The following is a 21067-nucleotide window of genomic DNA, read 5'->3' on the forward strand; positions in this document are numbered from 1 at the left end:
CCTGTTTTCCCCAGAATAAGACATCCCCTGATAATAACATAATTGGGCTTTTGAGTGTATGGCAATAAAACCAAGCGCTTATTTCAGGATTCACAAAAATATTATACAGGGTCTTATTTTCGTGGAATAAGAATGTCAAAAATAAGCAAATGTCAAGAAATGAAACATTAGTAAGTTTCCCCCTCAAATATTCACGCCGCCTTCATTGGCAACCTTCAGTCTTGAAAGACTATGGCAGGGGTAGGCAAAGTGGGCTCTTCTATGACTTGTGGACTTCAACCCCCAGAATTCCTGAGCCAATCATGCTAGCTCAGGAATTCTGGGAGTTTATTATTTTATTATTTATTTATTTATTATTTAGATTTGTATGCCGCCCCTCTCCGAAGACTCGGGGTGGCTCACAACAAGATAGAACAAATCATAAATAATCCAAATAACTTTAAAATATTTAAAGATTTAAAAGAACCCCATATACTAACAGACACACACACAAGCATACCATGTATAAATTGAACATGCCCGGGGGAGGTGTTTCAATTCCCCCATGCCTGACGGCAAAGGTGGGTTTTAAGGAGTTTACGGAAGGCAGGAAGAGTAGGGGCAGTTCTAATCTCTGGGGGGAGTTGGTTCCAAGGAGCCGGTGTCACCACAGAGAAGGCTCTTCCCCTGGGGCCCGCCAACCGACATTGTTTAGTTGACGGGACCCGGAGAAGGCCCACTCTGTGAGACCTAATCAGTCGCTGGGATTCGTGCGGCAGGAGGCAGTCTCGGAGATATTCTGGTCCAGTGCCATGAAGGGCTTTAAAGGTCATAACCAACACTTTGAATTGTGACCGGAAATTGATCGGCGGCCAATGCAGACTGCGGAGTGATGGTGAAACATGGGCATACCTAGGTAAGCCCATGACTGCTCTCGCAGCTGCATTCTGCACGATCTGAAGTTTCCGAACACTTTTCAAAGGTAGCCCCATGTAGAGAGCATTACAGTAGTCGAGCCTCGAGGTGATGAGGGCCACATGTCACAGAAGAGCCAACTTTGCCTACCCCCTGGACTATGGTATTGTGCTCTGGAAAGAGGTCCTAGAACAGCATCTAGTGAGGCTAAAAAGACCAATCCGAGAGTGGCAATCCCTTCCAGACTGAGCGCAGATCCATTCTGTCCCCTGCTGGTTCCAGGACTTCCTCTTTGTCTCAGCCTGCCAAAAAGTATCTCCTCGAAATGGAGAAGGCCATGCTGTGTCTTTAGCCCCCAAACTGAACGATCAGAGGTCATGTTTTCCATTCACGTCACCAAAGTCTGAAAATATTCGGTCTCACATTTTGCAGGGAGCATCTGAAGAACCTTTTCCTATCTTTTCTAATTCACAGTATGAATACTTTCTTGTGGGCTTCTTTGTCTCCCAGTATCTTCAAGGCAAATGTCAGAATATAGTACAAATCTACAGGGGGAAAAAGGACACTTCATGCAGAGATGCCACAAAAACCTTAGCAACTCTGCTGTAGGATCCGTCCTTTGAAACAGGCAAGATCAAGAATTAGGAGCAGCAGCAATTTCAGAAATTTTCTTTATTGCTTCAAAGTGTCTTGGGGTTTTTTTTCTTGCTATATCTTACACCAAAAAATGGAGGTGGGGTTATTTTGAATATATTTCTTATGGTTTCTTCTTTCCTTGGATTGAGTAATGTTTTCTGAACCTGTTCCTTTTAATGGCTCATTCATCATTTCCCTATTGTCATAGCCAGGTTTATACTTAATCATATGTATTGAACATACATCTTTTCTAAGTGTAATAGGCAAGCTTTTCTTGTTGTCTCTTCCTTCTACCTTAAAAATAATCAGTATAAGGCTGTTCATATAGAAAAGACATTTCAATATCTCCAAGGAACTCATGTGGCTTTTTTTAAACCTAGATTTGTTTATCTCTTAAGAATAAGCATTAACTTTCACAGCTGGAGACCCATCCACAACAGAGCCAACCCTTGGAATATTTGAGTAACTTTTAGTGCAGTCTATATGCTTTATTTGGGAATGGCTTGCTAGTGTTTGTTTGTTTTTGGAGCATAACCACATTCAGTATTGTCACGCCCTACCTATTTTGTTAATTTTGCTCATGGTTGGTCACAGTTTTATCTGCAGCACAAGAGGAATTAATTTTCATTTTTGTGGAAAGGAAGGATGAGAATATATTATTTTAAGTTGGTCCCAATGGACTGAGCAATTGGCATCTCTATAATGAAATAATTACCAAAAATATTTGCATTATCTGTATCTTTGCTGCTCAGCAAAGAATCTTGCATTGCACATTATTTTGAGGGCAAAGACAAAATGTGGGGAAAATGAAACTGATTCATATGAATACCATAATCACTGGCTGGCAATTCCTGCACCTTGTCTTTTTGCCCTTCTCCAGAAAATTAGGATGGTTTGCAACGTAAAATAGACACATACAAATAAAACAGTAGAAATCAAAAATTAAAATTAAGAGTTTAAAACACTAAATCTCTTAAACATGCTAAAACCGAAAAACCTAAAAAATGCATGTCATTTAAAACCATTCAGTCACATTCATCCCTGATTCTATCATAGCATGGGCTGGAACAGAGAAACATAGAAGATTGACAGCAGAAAAAGACCTCATGGTCCATCTAGTCTGCCCTTGTACTATTTCCTGTATTTTATCTTAGGATGGATATTTGTTTATCTCAGGCATGTTTAAATTCAGTTACTGTGGATTTATCAACCATGTCTGCTGGAAGTTTGTTCCAAGCATCTACTACTCTTTCAGTAAAATAATATTTTCTCACGTTGCTTCTGATCTTTCCCCCAACTCACCTCAGATTGTGTCTATGTAGAGTGTCTATATTCAACAGCCCCAAGCCTGCCAATACAGATGTTTCTTTAACATCTTCCAAAAGCCCAGGAGAGTGGAAGCAGTGTGAATCTCTGGGGGGGGGGGGAGTTGGTTCCAAAGGGCCAGGGCCACCACAGCGAAGGCTCTTACCCTAGGGCCCACCAGTCTACCCTTGGCACATAGTCAAGAGGCTGGCCTTCGGCCAGTTACTCTCTTTCTCAATCGTAGGAAGAAGACAAGGCAGACCACTTCCAAAAATCATGCAAGGACTTCTCCATTTACCAGGCGTCAAAGGCATCCCCTCCCCACACATAAGAGAGAAAAACCTAAAGGTGACATTTTACATAGGATGATATACACAGTTAATGGCAATAATCAACAGCCAACAAAATAAAATATATTAAAGCATGTTGCACAGATGTAATCAAACAAATAGAAAAATCAAAATAGGATCATTAAAATCTCTTGACCCAGTGCTTGAGGGAATAATCAGATCTTTGGAGTCTTTCAGAAGGCAAAGTTTGGGCTGTTCTAATTTCTAATTAAATAAGGCCGGTATGACATTAGAGAAGGAACATCTCCTGGATCCTATCAGGTGACATTATTTGAGTGATGGTATATTAAGTATGACAACTCTGTCAGATTAGGTTGCATTAGAAAAGATAATCAGAGAGAGAGAGGGAGAGGGAGAAAGAGAGAGAGAGAGAATCCCATAAGTAGCCATATCTTTCTCACTATCCATCTTTCACAGCTATACAGATAGTCCTCGATGTCAAGGTTCCAGGTAGCATCCAAACTAAACCCGAGTCCAAGTCAAAATGCTCCTCAAAGTTCCAATTTGGCACTGGGTTTCTGAGTTTGCCACCCAGCTGAAAGTTCACATCCCTTGTCCCTCACCCACAAACTTGTCACGTTGCCCACTCAGATTGTGCCAGCATGGCAAGTCCTTCCGCCGCTTCCGCCCAGGTGGGTTGGCATAGGATGGCCTTGAACCACTCGAAAGAATGCTTTGTGGCCGCATCTGTTCCCTCATGAAAATCATCCCTCCCAGGCCTTCTATGGATAGCGTGGCAAGCCATTAATTTATCACCAACGTCTGCACTGGCTTGATACTCGACTTACAAGAGTTCATTTAGTGATCGTTCCAAGTTACAACGGCCATTGCAGTATCCCCATAGACACGTTGCTGTGCACCAAGGTCATGTGATCACATTTTTCAACCTTCTGACAAGCAAAGTCAATGGGGAAGCCAAATTCACTTTACAAATGGATTACTAACTTATCTACTGCAGTGATTCACCCAACAACTGTGTCAAGAAAGGTTATAAAATGGGGCAAAATTCACTTAACAAATGTCTTACGTAACAACAGAAATTTTGGTCTCATTTGTAAGTCAAGGACTACCTGTACATTGTCTTTGGAGAAGACCTTGCTTTAACTGTTCTGATCTCAGTTGCCATTTTAAGTATATTAATTGGATAAACTGTATTGTTATGTCTTTTGTGTATGCTGTGAGCCGCCCCAAGTGCCCAGAGAAGGGCGGCATCCAAATCCAAATCCAATTAAACTAAATGGTTTTTTTATCCTTCATGGTCTCTTATATCTTTATATTTGCTTTACTTGTGTAGTAAAGCATCCAAAAGCACAAAATTATCACCTTCATTTGCTTAGTTTTAAGTTTACTGCATGTGCAAGTTGACTTTTATATTCTCTTCTTAGTATGGTTCATTTGTGTGAACATGTAATGTCCCTTCCACAAAAATATTTTTCCTACAGAAGTACAGTATTTTTTTCAGGTATTAGTTTGCTCATTGAAATTCCAGATATTTTCTGTCTGGACTTGCTAGTAAAACATCTGGCTAAAACCTTACAATGTAGAGCTTTAGGACAATTGCTAATCAGTGTAGAAAATATTGAGCTAGATCAGGAGTAGGCAAAGTTGGCTCTTCTATGACATGTGCATTTCAACTCCCAGAATTCCTGAGCTAGTATGATTGGCTCAGGAATTCTGGGAGTTGAAGTCCACAAGTCACAGAAGAGCCAACTTTGCCTACTCCTGAGCTAAGACAAACTAATGAACCAATTCAAAATAAGGCTGCTTGGTTAATAGCTACCATTCATCAATGGGTGGAACAAAAACATTTCATCACGTTTCTTAATATTAGCTATTTTATTAATATCACTAGTTATTTTATCATGTGTTAATAATTGAATGTCATTTGCCTCTATTTAATAATTTGAAAATATTTAATTATTAGAACCCTTTGATCAACTTATTAGTTTCATAACAAAGGTGTACTGGTGTGATTTAAAATATTAACAGAAAAAGCTGGTCTCTCCCTCCTCTCTCTTTGTTTCCATGTGTGTGAGAAAAAAAGAAAATCACTTGAAAGTATTTGTAATTCTGTTGTACTTCATTGTTGAAGTAAAATTATAATTTCATTGTCAAAGCATTAGCTCTTAAAAGTATGCTGAGTTATTTAAAAATCAAATCCGTTAATAAGAAAAGGGAAAGCCGTATAATTGCTGTATAAAATTCACTGTCACACTCAGTAGTATAAACAGCCTGAAAAGTTTTGGGCCGCCTAATTAGAAAGAAAACAATAGCTTTCTTGCCTTTGGGGATCTGAGTCTGAAATGCCCAGCCCAATAGCATTGTGATAGCACACCAGGACATTTCCACCCCTCCTCCCTCCATCTTTTTTCCCTCCCTGGACATACTTCCAAACAAATTATTCAAGTATAATCACTGTGTTTTTTTAAGGTATCTACTTAAACTCTCTGAGATCCAGGGGGTTCTTGGAAATACACCAAAAGAAACACCCAAAACCTATTATTATTATTATTGTTGTTGTTGTTGTTGTTGTTGTTGTTGTTGTTGTTGTTGTCGTTGTCGTTGTCGTTGTCGTTGTCGTTGTCATTGTCATCATGATCATGATCAACAACAAAACAACACAGCAAACAAGATCACTATGCTGGATTTTGTATTTCATCACCAGTCGGGCACTTTCCAAGAACCTAGGATTGTGTGATGTAGTGGCAAATTATGTGTGCTGATTCCAGTAAAGCAGCCTTCTGCAATTGACAGATGGAGATTTTGTCTATTATTATTATTATTATTATTATTATTATTATTATTATTATTATTATTGTTATTAATTTGAAATACTAATACTAATACTAATACTAATAATACTACTACTAATAATAATAGTAATAATAATAATAATAATAATAATAATAATAATAATAATAATAATTGGACTTCAATTCCACCCCTCTCTGAGGACTCAGGGAGGCTCACAACATATAATAAACAATGTACAGTACAGTATCTCGGATCCAATTAATAATTTAAAATCTAACACCCCCCCCCCAAAAAAAAATCCATAAAAAACAGTCATTTAATTCGTTCAGCATTATTCATTGGCCTGGGGGCAAGAATCAAATAGCCCCAAGCCTGGCGGCATAAGTGAGTCTTAAGACTCTTATGGAGTTTGGTTTAGTTGTTAGGATGCTGACTTCAAAACCAGGAGCGTATGAGTTCTAGTCCTGCCTTAGGCATGAAAGCCAGATGAGTGACATTTGGCCAGTCATTCTCTCTCAGTTGGACATTTTCCCTGTTGCTGTAGGAAAAATAGAAGTAGGAAGGAGTATTGTATGTTTGTTGGCTTGTGTTACTTTATAATGTAACAAAGGTGGGGGGAAATCAAATTAAATCAGATCAAATTAATACAATTGATATTTGCCACCATATATTGCTTGGGTATGAACTATGATTTAATTTAATTTAATTTATTTGATTTATAAGCTACCCAATTCTTTCCGGATTATGATGATGATGATGATGATGATTATGATGATGACTGTGTAGTGAAAGGTTCTGCTGATGGAGCACCTAATGTATGATTAAGTATGACGTCTTGTCTACCATTATGAAGAAGTACCAGGCTCTATTACTTCTTCAGCTTCTCATATTCTTTATTCCTAATGTTGTCACTTGACGCCACTATATCTATCATCACTGCAGTCTTCTAGTCCTTGCCTACTTCCACTGTATCTTGTGTGAATGAACAGTACCTGCCTATCTGTCTGGATCTGGAAATTCAACAGCATCTTAGCCCTCTAAAAGACCTGTGGAATCTCCCATCTGAATTTGGGAGTCAAACCCATTCATGGTGCAGATTTTATACATATAATATCAGGCCTTTGTTTGTGCCATTCAGTATTCCCTGTTGGATCTTAATCCTGCCACTCTGATAAATTGTCTTTGAGGTCTCTCAGCAAGACGAGAGAATCTGGAAGAGGAAGAGAAAGGGAGAATTATTATCATTTTCTTCTAATTAATTCTAATATAAAATTTGTTTCTCCACTCTCAAGAAAGCAATTGCAAAAGCTTCAAGTTCTCGTTCTTAAAAATGATATTTGTCTTTAAAAAATGTATAATAATAATAATAATAATAACTTAATAATTTATTAGACTTGTATGCCGCCCCTCTCCGAAGACTCTATAAGGGATAGATCTACTTAATAAATTGAAAACATTTTCAGTCTATAATGACATTTTGAAATAAAGTTTTTCAAATGGATTTAGTTAATCTCTTTATGCAAGCATGCACAGTTTCTTTTTCCTGGTAACATCAGTACATCTCCCTCCAATGTGCTTACTGTATTTACAGCCAGATGTTGCCTTCCCCCATGACACATCCTGAAATTACTTTTGAAAGTAATATTACGGTGAAACATGCCTGCAATTTTTCAAATGGTTGGAAGAGGCTGTTTTGGATTCTATTTTCAGGAGACTTGAGAATTTCTTTTTGAATTTCTCCTTTTGATGGAGATGGCTGGGAGTGCTACTGCTGGAGTGAGAGTGGATGACTACCATATTGTTTTTCAACATCACTGAAAAGATTGGTAGAAATGTTGTAGCTCAGGGGTGTCAAACTTTATTTCATTGAGGGCTGCATCAGGATTGTATTTGAACTCAGTGTTCTGCCTGACTGGCTCAGGCAATGCGTAACAGTCCAAGGAAAAGAAATCAAACACACACGTGCTCTGCTAATCAGCAAACTTGTATTAAATAAACAAAAAGGGTTACTCAAAATAGTCCTTAGTGTCCAAAAACAATGATAGTGCAAGGCTTACTTCAGCCGCATACAAAAACACAGGAAAAAACAAACAAAGACAACCTGGAATGAGCAAAGACATTTCAGGAGTCCTTTTGAATCTTTGGAGCAAACAGCAAGTCCCAGAGTTTTCACCTCCCACTTGTCTGAAAAAGCTGGGTTGAAAACTCCAATGGCAAGGAACAGAAACTTCAGAGCAGGAACAACAAAATAACACAGATAAACAGCCACAGTCTGCCTTGGCCTTTGTTCCCTTTTACCCCTTTAGCCCCCTTTAAGGGAACCACACCCAGCCCTCAGTATAAGAACCACACCCAGCCCAGGTGCTCCTATAATGACTTGTAATACTCTTTAAAGCGATCCCTTCTTTGCATAGCTCTTCGGCTACGCAGATCAATATATTGATCTGCAGAAGAACCCAGGGACGAAAGACTGTCTGAGGGACTGCATGCCAAATCCCCTGGGCTGTCTGCTGAATCCTGCGTCCCAGTGGCCCCGTCTTCCTGGCTGTCTGCCACATCATCCTGGCTGTCTGCCACATCTTCCTGGCTGTCAGCCAGGCTTTCGCATTCACTTTGTGCCGCGTCTCTCCCATCTGTGGGAGCAACAACTGGCCCAGGCCCAAACACAACACTCAGGAGGGGGGAGTGGACATGGCCAAGATGGGCATGGCCACCTCAATGTCACTCTGAGCTCTGTTTTCAGCTGCGACATCCTCCTGCAACCTTTTGCCAGCGTAAACAGAGCTCAGGAGCCCATTTTTGCCTGCAAGGGCACCAAAGGGCCAGTCCTTCAGTGTTTCCAGGGTGGCCTTGCGACTCAGATCTAAGCAACCCACTGGCTAGATCTGGTCCCCAGGCCTTGAGTTTGATACCCCTGTTGTAGCTCATTTTCAGGGTTTTATTTGGGGAGGAGTATATTAAAGTGATAATGGCAGCAGAAAGCCTATGGGATTCAAACTCATCCTATCAACCTCCAAACCTTCCAAAATGACCTTAAGTCCTGAAATGTCTGGTTGAATTGAATTGGGGCAAAAGTTTATTTATTTTTTATTTTATTTATTTATTTTGTCCAATACACAATGAGGGTTTTAGTGAGTATATATCTATATACACATAGTAAAATACATGATGATGGTTATAGAGGAGATACTCATAGTAAAATATATCTAAGAAATAATAGAAAAGAAGGTATAGTAATAGAACATATCAATGAAAGAATAGAAGAAGAGATATAGGAATAGAAGAAAGGTATAAGAGATATAGGAGAGCTATAGGACAGGGGACGGAAGGCACTCTAGTGCACTTGTACTCGCCCCTTACTGACCTCTTAGGAATCTGGATAGGTCAACTGTAGCTAATCTAAGGGTAAAGTGTTGGGGGTTTGAGGATGACACTATGGAGTTGATCATCACTGTACTTGATCATCCCTGTACTGGCTCTTTGTAGGTAGTCTTTGGACAGAAGTCTAAGTAGGAGCAATGTAGGCCAAAAATGCTATATTTATTTTTAAATGTTAGTAATTACATTAAACCTCACATCCACATACTACATTTTTTTCTGTTGCAATCTGTGTCCTCCACAGTCTTTTTCTTTATGATAACAGTTATCTCTTAGTACAGTGCATGGTAAAATAAATTTGCACTTATAGTTCTAGATGTTTATATTAGAACTATGTGGTGGTCAAGATATGTAGTGCAAAAATACAGTTGATTGTGTTTAGGTCCACTTGTAAGGGACATATTAAACCGAATGATCCCACAGCTGCTTTAAACTATTAGATGTACATTCTCGCATGCTCTGAATCACATGTCATTCTTCAGATATGGATCATTGCACAAATCTAATCTATGTACATTAATTAGCTGTTACGTGCTTCATTCAAACAGCAGTCTTGCTTTATACTCTTGTTTGACGATGCATCAATGACTTCCTTGGAGCTGTAAGATTCCTTGTTGTTTCCCTCTTCTGCCTGCCCTGATTCTTTACGCTACATTAGTTTATCTCAAGAAGGTTATTATGCTCCAAATCATGGTGGGTAGGCCATTAAAAAATGGGAATGTCTATTATTTAAGTATACACTCAGGACCTCATTACATCAATATAAAAAGAAGACAACAATGATACTGTGAATGCATTTGAGAAATACTAATAGTTAAAGTGGGTTATTTTATGTATGTGTGGTGTGTTTATTTACCCCCCTCCTTTTCAAAGAAAGAAAATTAGTTGATATTCTTCATGCTATATTAAATTGGTTCCTATGTCAGTCAACACACATCACAGAAATGGCTATGAATGTGCAATTAAACAGTAATTTTCTGGATTTCTTTAAAGTTAAGGCTACTGGTACTCTGCCTAAAAACTGCACATCTTCATAAACAAGGGTAGATAATATCCAATTTTGCCCAAATTAGGACCACAAGTACAACATTGCTGCTATATACCAAATTATAACAGTTGTCTTGTAAGTCCAGTGTTGGTAATGTACTTCAGATCGTGCAGAACGCGGCCGCGAGAGCCATTGTGGGGCTTCCTAGATTCGCCCACCTTTCTGCAACACTCCGTGGCCTGCACTGGCTGCTGATCAGTTTCCAGTCACAATTCAAAGTGTTGGTTATGACCTTTAAAGCCCTGCATGGCATTGAACTAGAGTACCTCCAGAACCGCCTGCTACCGCACGAATCCCAGTGACTGATAAGGTCCCACGGCGTTGGCCTTCTCCAGGTCCCGTCGACCAAACAATGTTGTTTGGCGGGCCCCAGGGGAAGAGCCTTCTCTGTGGCATCCCCGGCCCTCTGGAATCAACTCCCCCCGGAGATTAGAACTGCCCCCACACTCCTTGTCTTTCGTAAATTACTCAAGACCCATCTATACCGCCAGGCATGGGGGAGTTGAGACACCTTTCCCCCAGGCTTTTTTATATTTATGTTTGGGTATGTATATGTTGTTTGCTTTTTTAAATATGATAGGGTTTTATGTGCTTTTTAATATTAGATTTGTTTTCGCTGGAATATTGTTTTTATTGTTGTTGTGAGCCTCCCCGAGTCTTCGGAGAGGGGCGGCATACAAATCTAATAAATTGAATTGAATTGAATTGAAAGCCCTCCATGGTTTAAAGCATGAATTCCGATTGGAACTGTTTATGAAACTTGTTGGCAGGGAATTCTCGGCATTGAAGCCTATTATATTTGGAAGATATCAAGTGGGGTAAATGGTGCTGTACAAAATAATGTAATGCAAAGGATTTATTCTTGTCTTTGATGACTGCCCTGTTAGAACTAAACTGGGACATAGTGACAGCATTTATATTCAAACATGCTTCTGTAAAACTCCACATGCTTCCAAATGGGATGCATTTTGTCTGGGAAAATAGCACCGCATGCTGCTGTTTCAGCAATAGAAATACTTTTACTTTTCTTATAACACCTGGCTTATTATGAACATTTTCACGAGGAAATGCAGGGAGGAAAGGATTGCTTTTCGAAGAGGAAAAATGTTCATAAAACATCTCACCTTTTTTGTTTTGGAGAACACTATTTAGGAAATTTAGATCAGCTAAATTTTGTCATGAGAATGCTGCTTGTGTTTGCTATTTCTTTAGATTATTTAAGTGCTACTAAGTAAAAAAAATAAGATTTTCAGCAAAGTTTAATGTTTAGATTACAGAACTAATAAAATGTATGTTGCTAAATATAAAGGACAAAAGTTCTTATTATTTCCCTTCTACCCATATCTTCTTTATTGCTTTTCTTCCAATTGAAACATCTTTTAACTCTAGTCCAGTTCTGCTGTTACGTTTAGATTTGTTTTCTTGGACAAACTCTACCTTAAAAAAAAAATACGTTGGAGTTTCAAGTTTCAAAAAATGGATATGGTCAGTGCTAGCTTCCCAATTTGAAAGTCATGTGGAATAAAATCCATAACATTGTTTCTAATTTGGAAGGAAAGAGGTGGGATTAAAAAAGATCAAGACATTTCCTCTAATCTGTGAATATTTAAACTGACAATAATATTAGCGTGGTAGGGCTTAGGTCCCAAAACATCTCAGCCACTTATGGCAGACTTGAGAAGGCTGTAGCACAGTTACTTCTCCCTGGCAATGGGAAAGAGTTGATATGTCAACATTAAGCACTTGAACAGAATGATTAGTCACTCAATCTTAGTCAGTTGCTGTCTTTCAGTTTACCAAGATGCTCAATTTTCTATTTTGCTTCCTTTTCTCTAAATATACCATAGAGAATTAGCTCTTTTGAGTAGGTAAGACGCACAGGCAAGCAGGCAACCTTTCTCCAAACTTACTGATCTTCCAGTATTCAAATCTTCAAGAAGCAATGTGAGAAAATATTATTTTACTGAAAGATAGTAGATGCTTGGAACAAACTTCCAGCAGACATGGTTGGTAAATCCACAGTAACTGAATTTAAACATGCCTGGGATAAACATATATCCATCCTAAGATAAAATAAGGGCAGACTAGATGGACCATGAGGTCTTTTTTCTGCCATCAATCTTCTATGTTTCTATCTTGCTAATAAAAAGATGCTGAGCAACATCAGCCAAAATATCTGGATGACTCTCAAATCCTTTGTATAGATTCATTCATTTATTTTTTAATTTTTATTTATTTGCCAAACATGTATGGGATAACAGGTATAAGTATAAACGTGGACATGACACATGAAAAGAGTAAAAGAGACAGTGGGACAAGGATGGCAGGCCTGCTTGGCATGCCCCCTTACAGACCTCTTAGGAATGGGACGAGGTCCATGGTAGAGAGTCTAAGGTAGTGATGGTGAACCTTTTTTTCTTGGGTGCCAAACCCTTAATACAATGCCTTCCGCCCACGTATGTTTACACAACTGCCCCCCCCCGCTTCCTCCCACGCATGTACACAAACCTCACTGAAACCTCTGGAGTCTATGGATGGTGAAAAATGGCCCCAGTGGGTTCTGAGTTTTCAGTAGGCCTGTTGAGCCATTTTTTGTCTTCCCCAGGCTTCAGGAGGCTCTTAAATTGCTTTTGAAACTAGAATCATGGTGAAATATGCCTGCAATTTCTCAAATGGTTTCTTCCTACATTGAAAGAAGCTGTTTTGGTATTCTATTCTCAGGAGACTTCAGAACTTCTTTTTGAATTTCTCCTTTTGATGGAGATGACTGAGAGTGCTACTCAGTGATGCGTTCCTGACCATTCCCATAGGTGCCCATCACTGGTGCTACTGCTGGAGTGAGAGTTGAGGACCACCATATTGTTTTTCAGTATCACTGAAAAGGTTGGTAGAAATGTAGCTCAAGGGTGTCATTGAGGGCTGCATCAGCATTGTGTTTGAACTCAGGAGGTATGTGTGTGGACATGGCCAAGGTGGGTGTGGAAAAGGCAAAAATGGCCTCCCCCGCCCTCTGGAAGGCTGAAAATCAACTGACCAGTGCGAACATGTATGCTGGAACTAGGGCAACAGCTGGCATGCCCTCAGATATGGCTCCATGTGCCACCTGTGGCACCCATGCCATAGTTTTGCCATCGTGGGTCTAAGGTTAAAGTTGTGGGGTTTGAGGAAGTAACAACAGAGTTGACATTGACCACTCTATTGCTGAAATTGTATTTTCTGCAATCAAGTTTGGAGTGGTTTACCTTGAGTTTGTATCTATTGCCTGCTTGTGTATTATTGAAGTTGAAGCTGAAGTAGTCATTAACAGGTAGGACCTTATAGCAGACAATTTTGTGTACTATGCTTATGTTAGACCATAGGCAGCATAGTTTAAGGTTGTCCAAGTCCAAAATTTCAAGCCTGGTGGCATAAGATATTCCATTGTGAGAAGAAGAGTGGAATATTCTTCTTGTGAAATACTTCTGGATCTGCTCAATTGTATTAATGCCTGATATACAGTATGGATTCCAGGCATTGGTCTGGCAAAGGTTTTGTATGCCCTAGTTAGCAGGATAGTGTTACAGGAGAAGAAGCTTTGCCAAAAAAAATCAGTAGAGAAATTTGTTTGCAACAAGGTTTTTCAATTTCAGTAAATGCAAAAGCAATAGATTTTTTATTGTTTCATCACATCATGAGAAGTCTCTTTGACTAATAATATAAAATAGTATTTCCAAATTAACTGGCTTCCAATGTATAGTCTTCAATTTCTATAATTCTCAGAAATGGCCCTGCTCGCTAGGGAACTCTGAGAATTGAAGTCTATACAGGTTGGAAACTGATCTGGAGAAATGACTATTACTGGATTTCGTTTGGACTTCATTATTGTTCATACAGTGCAAATTTGTCTCAAGCAAAAGATATATTGGAAATAATAGTACTTACTGAGCTGGCTAAGTTTGGGCAGCATTCTTAAAACAATTACTGAATTAACTCATTTAATACACTGATTTTTAAAGTAACCACAGTAGATTCAGGAATACTGTATATTAAGCCACTGTAAATCCTATCAAGTTCCAAATCAATCATGTTTTCATGTTGTGCAAATGCAGCTGTTAAATCTTTAACCGAGATGCTTAGGCAATACTACCGTATTTTTCAGAATGCAAAACTAAAAGGGGTTGAAAAGTTGGATAAGCTTTGAAAAACCTACATTCAGAGCTTTGAATGTAGGTTTTTCCAAGTTTCCCCCCCCCCCCAGCCCTAACTATGTGCTAATGATTTTCCTCGCTTCCTACTCCCTCCAAATTTTCCAGCCCTAAGTCTTTGCAGGCTTGTTTTCATTTCCACTCCCTCTGAAAAAGCCTCTTTCAGCCCTAACCAGGGGATAAAATAATGTGCTGAAGCTGAACAGACTAAGGATGCTAGCCAGATCTGGTAGCTCGATTTTTTCCTCTATTTTCTTCCCCCAAAACTAAGTTGCGTCTTATACGCCGATGTGTCTTATACAGGTACTCTGAAAAATACGGCATACAAACACAGGTTGTGTGAGAGGCAAAATTTGATCTCTTTCTCTGCATAATGGAGAGTGACTTTTGCTGGGCTGGGTGGGGGAAAATTTAAGTCTTTTTCTCTGCATTGTTTTCTTAATTTGTATTGTACCCACTCAAACCACATAAAAGGAATGGTTTATTAATTTTTTTTTTGCTCTTCCTCTATAGGAGTAGCCACTTGGTAAGAGATCATTTAATTCAATGAAATTGTAAACCGATCATGAAATATCAAGTGTACCATGATCACCTTATCTTCTCCTTTCCGATGTACTTTGAACAGAAATGGGTTTCTAAAGATTTGGTCACCATCTTCTATATAGAAACATAGAAACATAGAAGACTGACGGCAGAAAAAGACCTCATGATCCATCTAGTCTGCCCTTATACTATTTTCTGTATTTTATCTTAGGATGGATATATGTTTATCCCAGGCATGTTTAAATTCAGTTACTGTGGATTTATCTACCACGTCTGCTGGAAGTTTGTTCCAAGGATCTACTACTCTTTCAGTAAAATAATATTTTCTCACGTTGCTTTTGATCTTTCCCCCAACTAACTTCAGATTTTGCCCCCTTGTTCTTGAGTTCACTTTTCTATTAAAAACACTTCCCTCCTGGACCTTATTTAACCATTTAACATATTTAAATGTTTCGATCATGTCCCCCCTTTTCCTTCTGTCCTCCAGACTATACAGATTGAGTTCATGAAGTCTTTCCTGATACGTTTTATGCTTAAGACCTTCCACCATTCTTGTAGCCCGACTTTGGACCCGTTCAATTTTGTCAATATCTTTTTGTAGGTGAGGTCTCCAGAACTGAACACAGTATTCCAAATGGGATCTCACAAGCACTCTATATAGCGGGATCATAATCTCCTTCTTCCTGCTTGTTATACCTCTAGCTATGCATCCAAGCATCCTACTTGCTTTCCCTACTGCCTGACCATATTTTGTCTACTTCTGCCCTTTAGAGGGAGAGAGGAGGGGATTGAGAACGATCAAGGAGTCATAACTTCCAAATGTCTTTTCCTATAAAAATATCATAGAACCATCAAGCCAGAGGTGATATTCAGCCTGTTCGGAGCTGTTCAGGCAAACCAGTAGTTCCTACCTACCCACCCCAGTGCTATGTTATTTAGGCACGTTTTGAACCTGTGGGCATGCATGCTAGCCACTCATGCAAAAAACGTGCATGCGTGGAAGGCCGTGCATATGCACAGAAGGCCATTTGCATGGCAGGAAGCTATGCACATACATGGAAGGTGCATGCACATGCACGGAAGGTGCATACATGACCAAACCAAGCATGCAGGCACGTTCTCATTCGCAAATCAGTAGTGAAAGTAAGTGAATACTATCCCTGCATCTATTTATTTTTTCTTCTCAATAGGAGTAAAAAGGTAAGATTTTTTCTGAAAGACCGTTGTTATAGTAGCACAACTTTGCTCTGTGATTCCACTTCATGAGGAATAAGAGTGAGAGAATGATGATCATTCAGAAAATATTAGGCAGATTGAGTATAAAATCCTGTTTTGATTGCCAACAATTAGTTATTAATTATAACAAGAGCTAGTGTTGCTTATTAGCATATATAACAAGGATCCTTCAAAATATTCTAAAAAAAAGAGCAAAGGGCCTGTTTCCAGAATAAGTTGTTAAGAGGGGTTAAAGTCTACTGGGAACAAAAAGAATTAATAGGTTTGCCTACTTAGCTAAACCTCAGAGAATTCAGTTTAACTCAAATAGACCCAAACATGTACAGAATTAAATTGATATACCAATCAGTTGTGCTGTAAGAATTTTAACTTGTCTTGCATAGTTACTCTCCAAGGAAAAAAGCTAGAAAAGGATTTAACTGAAAAAATAGCGTTCTCCACTACAGAACTTAGTCATGGACTGGCAGCCTATCTGTCAAATACAGAATACTGTAGTTGTTTCGGCCATGATTGGTTGATAACAGTCAATAGTAACCCCTGGTGCCTTGTCGCAGCTGGAATAGAATAGAACAGAAATCTTTATTGGCCAAGTGTGATTGGACACACAAAGAATTTGTCTTTGGGGCATATGCTCTCAGCGTACATAAAAGAAAAGATACATTTGTCAAGAATCACAAGGTACAACAATGAAAAAGCTACAGTGTTTCTCCTTATGTTGGACAGTGTAGACAACTGAAGCAGTTTGGGTATTTAGGTGAAAAGCTATTGCGTTAACAAGCTGTAAAATACGATGAGTATAGAAAACTTCAGAGAAACTTTTAATTCAATTCAGGGTTTATTTTATACAAAATAGTCTTCAATTTATTCCAATTGTATAGGAATTTCAATTGCTAAATAATGTAGCTGTAAAGCATGATTCCATCATTAACTATGACAATTATTTCAGGATTGCTGTGATTCCCTAAATCCGCAAATTGTTAGGGGATAAATCTAAGATTGATTTGATCAAAGTTAAAATAGATTATGTTGCTTTCTCTGATAACCTGTATGGATGTTTGCTGATCAGGACCGAATAATAAAATTTAAAGATTATTTAATAGATAAGAAATGGGATATAAGGAAAAGGATCTTTCACTGCATTTTAAGAAAGGGTGATAAATTATTTAAATTGTTTACACTTGCAATTAGAGGTTAAATCACTTCTTTATATATTTTTCTTTTTCTTTATTATATTCTTATCTCTTTTCTATTTATATTTTTCTCTTCTGCACTTTCTATTTTTCTTTCTATTCCTTTATTTTTGTTTGTCCATATTTGTTCTTAGCTTTTTAATTATAAGAAAATTATTATATAAAAATGTGTAGCTAACAGAACATCCTTTTCTTCTCCAGTCTAATGTCAGTAGATCCCTCATCATCATAACTTTGCAAGCACAATCAGTATCTAGGATCTTTGTACCACATTCCAATCTTTGACTCATACAGTTAATTAGATGTCCAGGAGATGCAGAACCTTGGATAGCTCCAGATTGTTCCAGAGAGGTTTTATCCCAGTGAAACAAAATGTTCCATTCCCAGTTCTGTTTCTGAAGTCTATAGAGATGTTCCTTGGTCCTGAAATCTTATATCTCAGTGCATGCTGTTAAATAAGCAAAAGGTAATGTGAGACCTGTGATCTAAATGAAACTAATTTAAGAGCTTCTGATTTGATGGGATCCATGATGACAGCTCTATAACCTGGAAAAGAGGAAGAGAAAATTATAGCTGTGTGGGGTTGCTCAGCCAAAGTGCCTTTCCCATAAGAGACCATTAATCATCCATTTTCAATTCTCGTAGGAACAGGAAGTGATGGGTTTTATCCTTCCAACCAGTTTTATATATTACTTTGTTAATTACCTGCAGTCAAAAAAATGAAGTGGGTTATAAATTCAAGTAAGTACATTGCCTGAATCTTTTAAGGAAAATGACCTGGCCGGCTGGCTAGATGCAGGCAGGTGGACAGCTGCTAAAATATACCGTAGATAAGATACCTACTTACCTTGAAAGGAGTGTTGCATGGATTCAATGTCCATTAGAATCAACTAATAGGGCATTTCTAAAAGAAAAGGTTGGAGGGGGATTAATAACAAAGATACAGGTACCAATTTTTGTTTTTTGGGGGGATGGGGTTGGCACTTTTAACCTTCATGTGTTTGTGTTGGCCCAATGAACAAAGAATGACAGAAGAATTACTCCAGAATAATTTCTTTATTGTTGCTCATCTGCAGACAGAAATCTTGCCAGACTACAGCACTTACAGTATCTGCACAACTATCAGATATACCCTGAAACTGTTAGGTGGATCTACCTTATCATTTTGGTTACAGAAAAGAGCAACCAATATGATAAAGGGACTGGAAACCAAGACATATGAAGAGAGGTTGCTAGAACTAGGCATGGATAGTCTAGCGAAAAGAAGGGCCAGGGGGGACATGATAGCAGTATACAGGTATTTGAGGTAGAGAGGAGGGGGTCACTCTATTTTCCAGGGCACCATAGGGCCAGACAAGGAACAACAGATGGAAGCTGAACAAGGAGAGATTCAACCTGGACATCAGGAAGAACTTCCTGATAGTGAGAGCAATCAACCAGTGGAACGGCCTGCCAGCGGAGGTTGTGAATGCCCCAACTCTTGACATATTCAAGAAGACATTGGACTGCCATCTGACTGGGGTGGTGTAGGGTTTCCTGCTTGAGCAGGGGGTTGGACTTGATGACCTACAAGGTCCCTTGCAACTCTAATAAATAAACAAAAATAAATAAAACTATACCTTCCTCCTTTTCCTGCACACAATGATTCCAAGCTTCTTTAAAATATCCTGAGATTTTGAAGTACATTCCAACACAGTTAGTTACACTGTGGTTGGATATGTTTAGTAGTAAGAAATTTAAAGGCCATAGGTTAGAAGTCAAACAGGGACTGTCTTTGTGGAGGAGAAATGTAGCAATCAGAATATCTTTGTGTTGATTCCTACATGAAGGCAATTGCAGAGGAGGTTTAAAAGATCAAAGAAATTTTCTCCTGCTGGGTTAGGGATATCTTTTTATCCAGCATGATCTGAAGCTTTATTGGCCAGGTGGCAGCTTATTAAGCCTGAAGCATTTCAGCTTGTATTTGAAAAGTAGGAAGTGTTCCTCAAGGAATATCACCCAGTAGATGAACAGAAACAGAATCAAAGAGTTTAAAGGGGGGGCATTTAGGCTATTTGCAGCTACAGTATGACATGTTCCCAACTTACATTTAATTTGCAATTATGCCATTTTTTAAATTAAAAAAAGATAAATACTGTTATCAAGTGAGGTATTTCATAGCCTATATTTCAATTTCTTTCCCAGACCATTTTGAGATGCTCTCTACATGGGGCTACCTTTGAAAAGTGTTCGGAAACTTCAGATCGTGCAGAATGCAGCTGCGAGAGCAATCATGGGCTTTCCCAAATATGCCCATGTTACACCAACACTCCGCAGTCTGCATTGGTTGCCGATCAGTTTCCGGTCACAATTCAAAGTGTTGGTTATGACCTATAAACCCCTTCATGGCACCAGACCAGATTATCTCAGGGACCGCCTTCTGCTGCACGAATCCCAGCGACCAGTTAGGTCCCAGAGAGTGGGCCTTCTCTGGGTCCCGTCAACTAAACAATGTTGTTTGGCGGGACCTAGGGGAAGAGCCTTCTGTGTGGTGGCTCCGGCCCTTTGGAACCAGTTCCCCCGAGAGATTAGAATTGCCCCCACTCTCCTTGCCTTTTGTAAGCTTCTTAAAACCCACCTCTGCCATCAGGCATGGGGGGACTGAGATATTCTTTCCCCCTAGGCCTTACAATTTACACATGGTATGTTTGTATGTATGTTTGGTTTTATAATAAGGGTTTTTTTTAGTTGTTTAGTATTGGATTGTTACATGCTGTTTTTGGTCACTGTTGTTAGCCTCCCTGAGTCTGCGGAGAGGGGCGGCATACAAATCCAATAAATAAATAAATAAAATAAAATAAATAAATGTATGCTTCTCTCCTTCAGCTATAGATTAGATTTTGAATCATGTGCAAATGTTATAAACACTCCCTCTACCCCTTAATTCAGGTGGTTTATAAAAATGATATTGAATGAGGGACTCAGAATTTCCACAATCTCCTAAGAAAATCCTTTAAGTAGAATAAGAGATAAAGTTAGTCTAACTAGATAAATCCATGATGCCTCCTGGTAATTACTTCATTGTTTTCAAGATTCTTCCCCCCCCCCCCACTTCAGAGTAATATGTTTTGTGCAGCTCGTGATCTGATTCTCTTTGGAGTGATACATTAAATTGATTATCCCATCATCTTCTGCAGTAGTCCGAGAAATACAGGGATTAACTAAATAAGGGATTAACTAAATGAAGTTCGGAAACTTCAGATCGTGCAGAATGCAGCTGTGAGAGCAATCATGGGCTTTCCCAAATATGCCCATGTTACACCAACACTCCGCAGTCTGCATTGGTTGCCGATCAGTTTCCGGTCACAATTCAAAGTGTTGGTTATGACCTATAAAGCCCTTCATGGCACCAGACCAGATTATCTCAGGGACCGCCTTCTGCTGCACGAATCCCAGCGACCAGTTAGGTCCCACAGAGTGGGTCTTCTCCGGGTCCCGTCAACGAAACAATGCCACTTGGCGGGACCCAGGAGAAGAGCCTTCTCTGTGGCGGCCCCGGCCCTCTGGAAC

At 39.1% G+C, this 21067-nt stretch overlaps 1 protein-coding gene and 1 long non-coding RNA gene across 4 annotated transcripts in view; one reads left to right on the forward strand and one right to left on the reverse strand.

The window, feature by feature from the left end:
• PDE4D (phosphodiesterase 4D) overlaps positions 1-21067 on the forward strand; it is a 945814-nt gene that overhangs the window by 375386 nt on the left and 549361 nt on the right. The window lies entirely within an intron of this gene.
• The window catches only part of LOC139162678 (uncharacterized), a 42857-nt gene continuing 39739 nt past the window's right edge, over positions 17950-21067 (reverse strand). The window contains exons 2-3 of the long non-coding RNA XR_011558358.1: positions 18366-18422; positions 17950-18064 (exon numbers count right to left, since the gene is read on the reverse strand). This is a non-coding gene — a long non-coding RNA (uncharacterized lncRNA). The remainder of the gene's footprint in view (positions 18065-18365; positions 18423-21067) is intronic.

The sequence above is a fragment of the Erythrolamprus reginae genome, chromosome 2 (genome assembly GCF_031021105.1).
Source record: "Erythrolamprus reginae isolate rEryReg1 chromosome 2, rEryReg1.hap1, whole genome shotgun sequence".
NCBI classification, from domain to species: domain Eukaryota; kingdom Metazoa; phylum Chordata; class Lepidosauria; order Squamata; family Dipsadidae; genus Erythrolamprus; species Erythrolamprus reginae.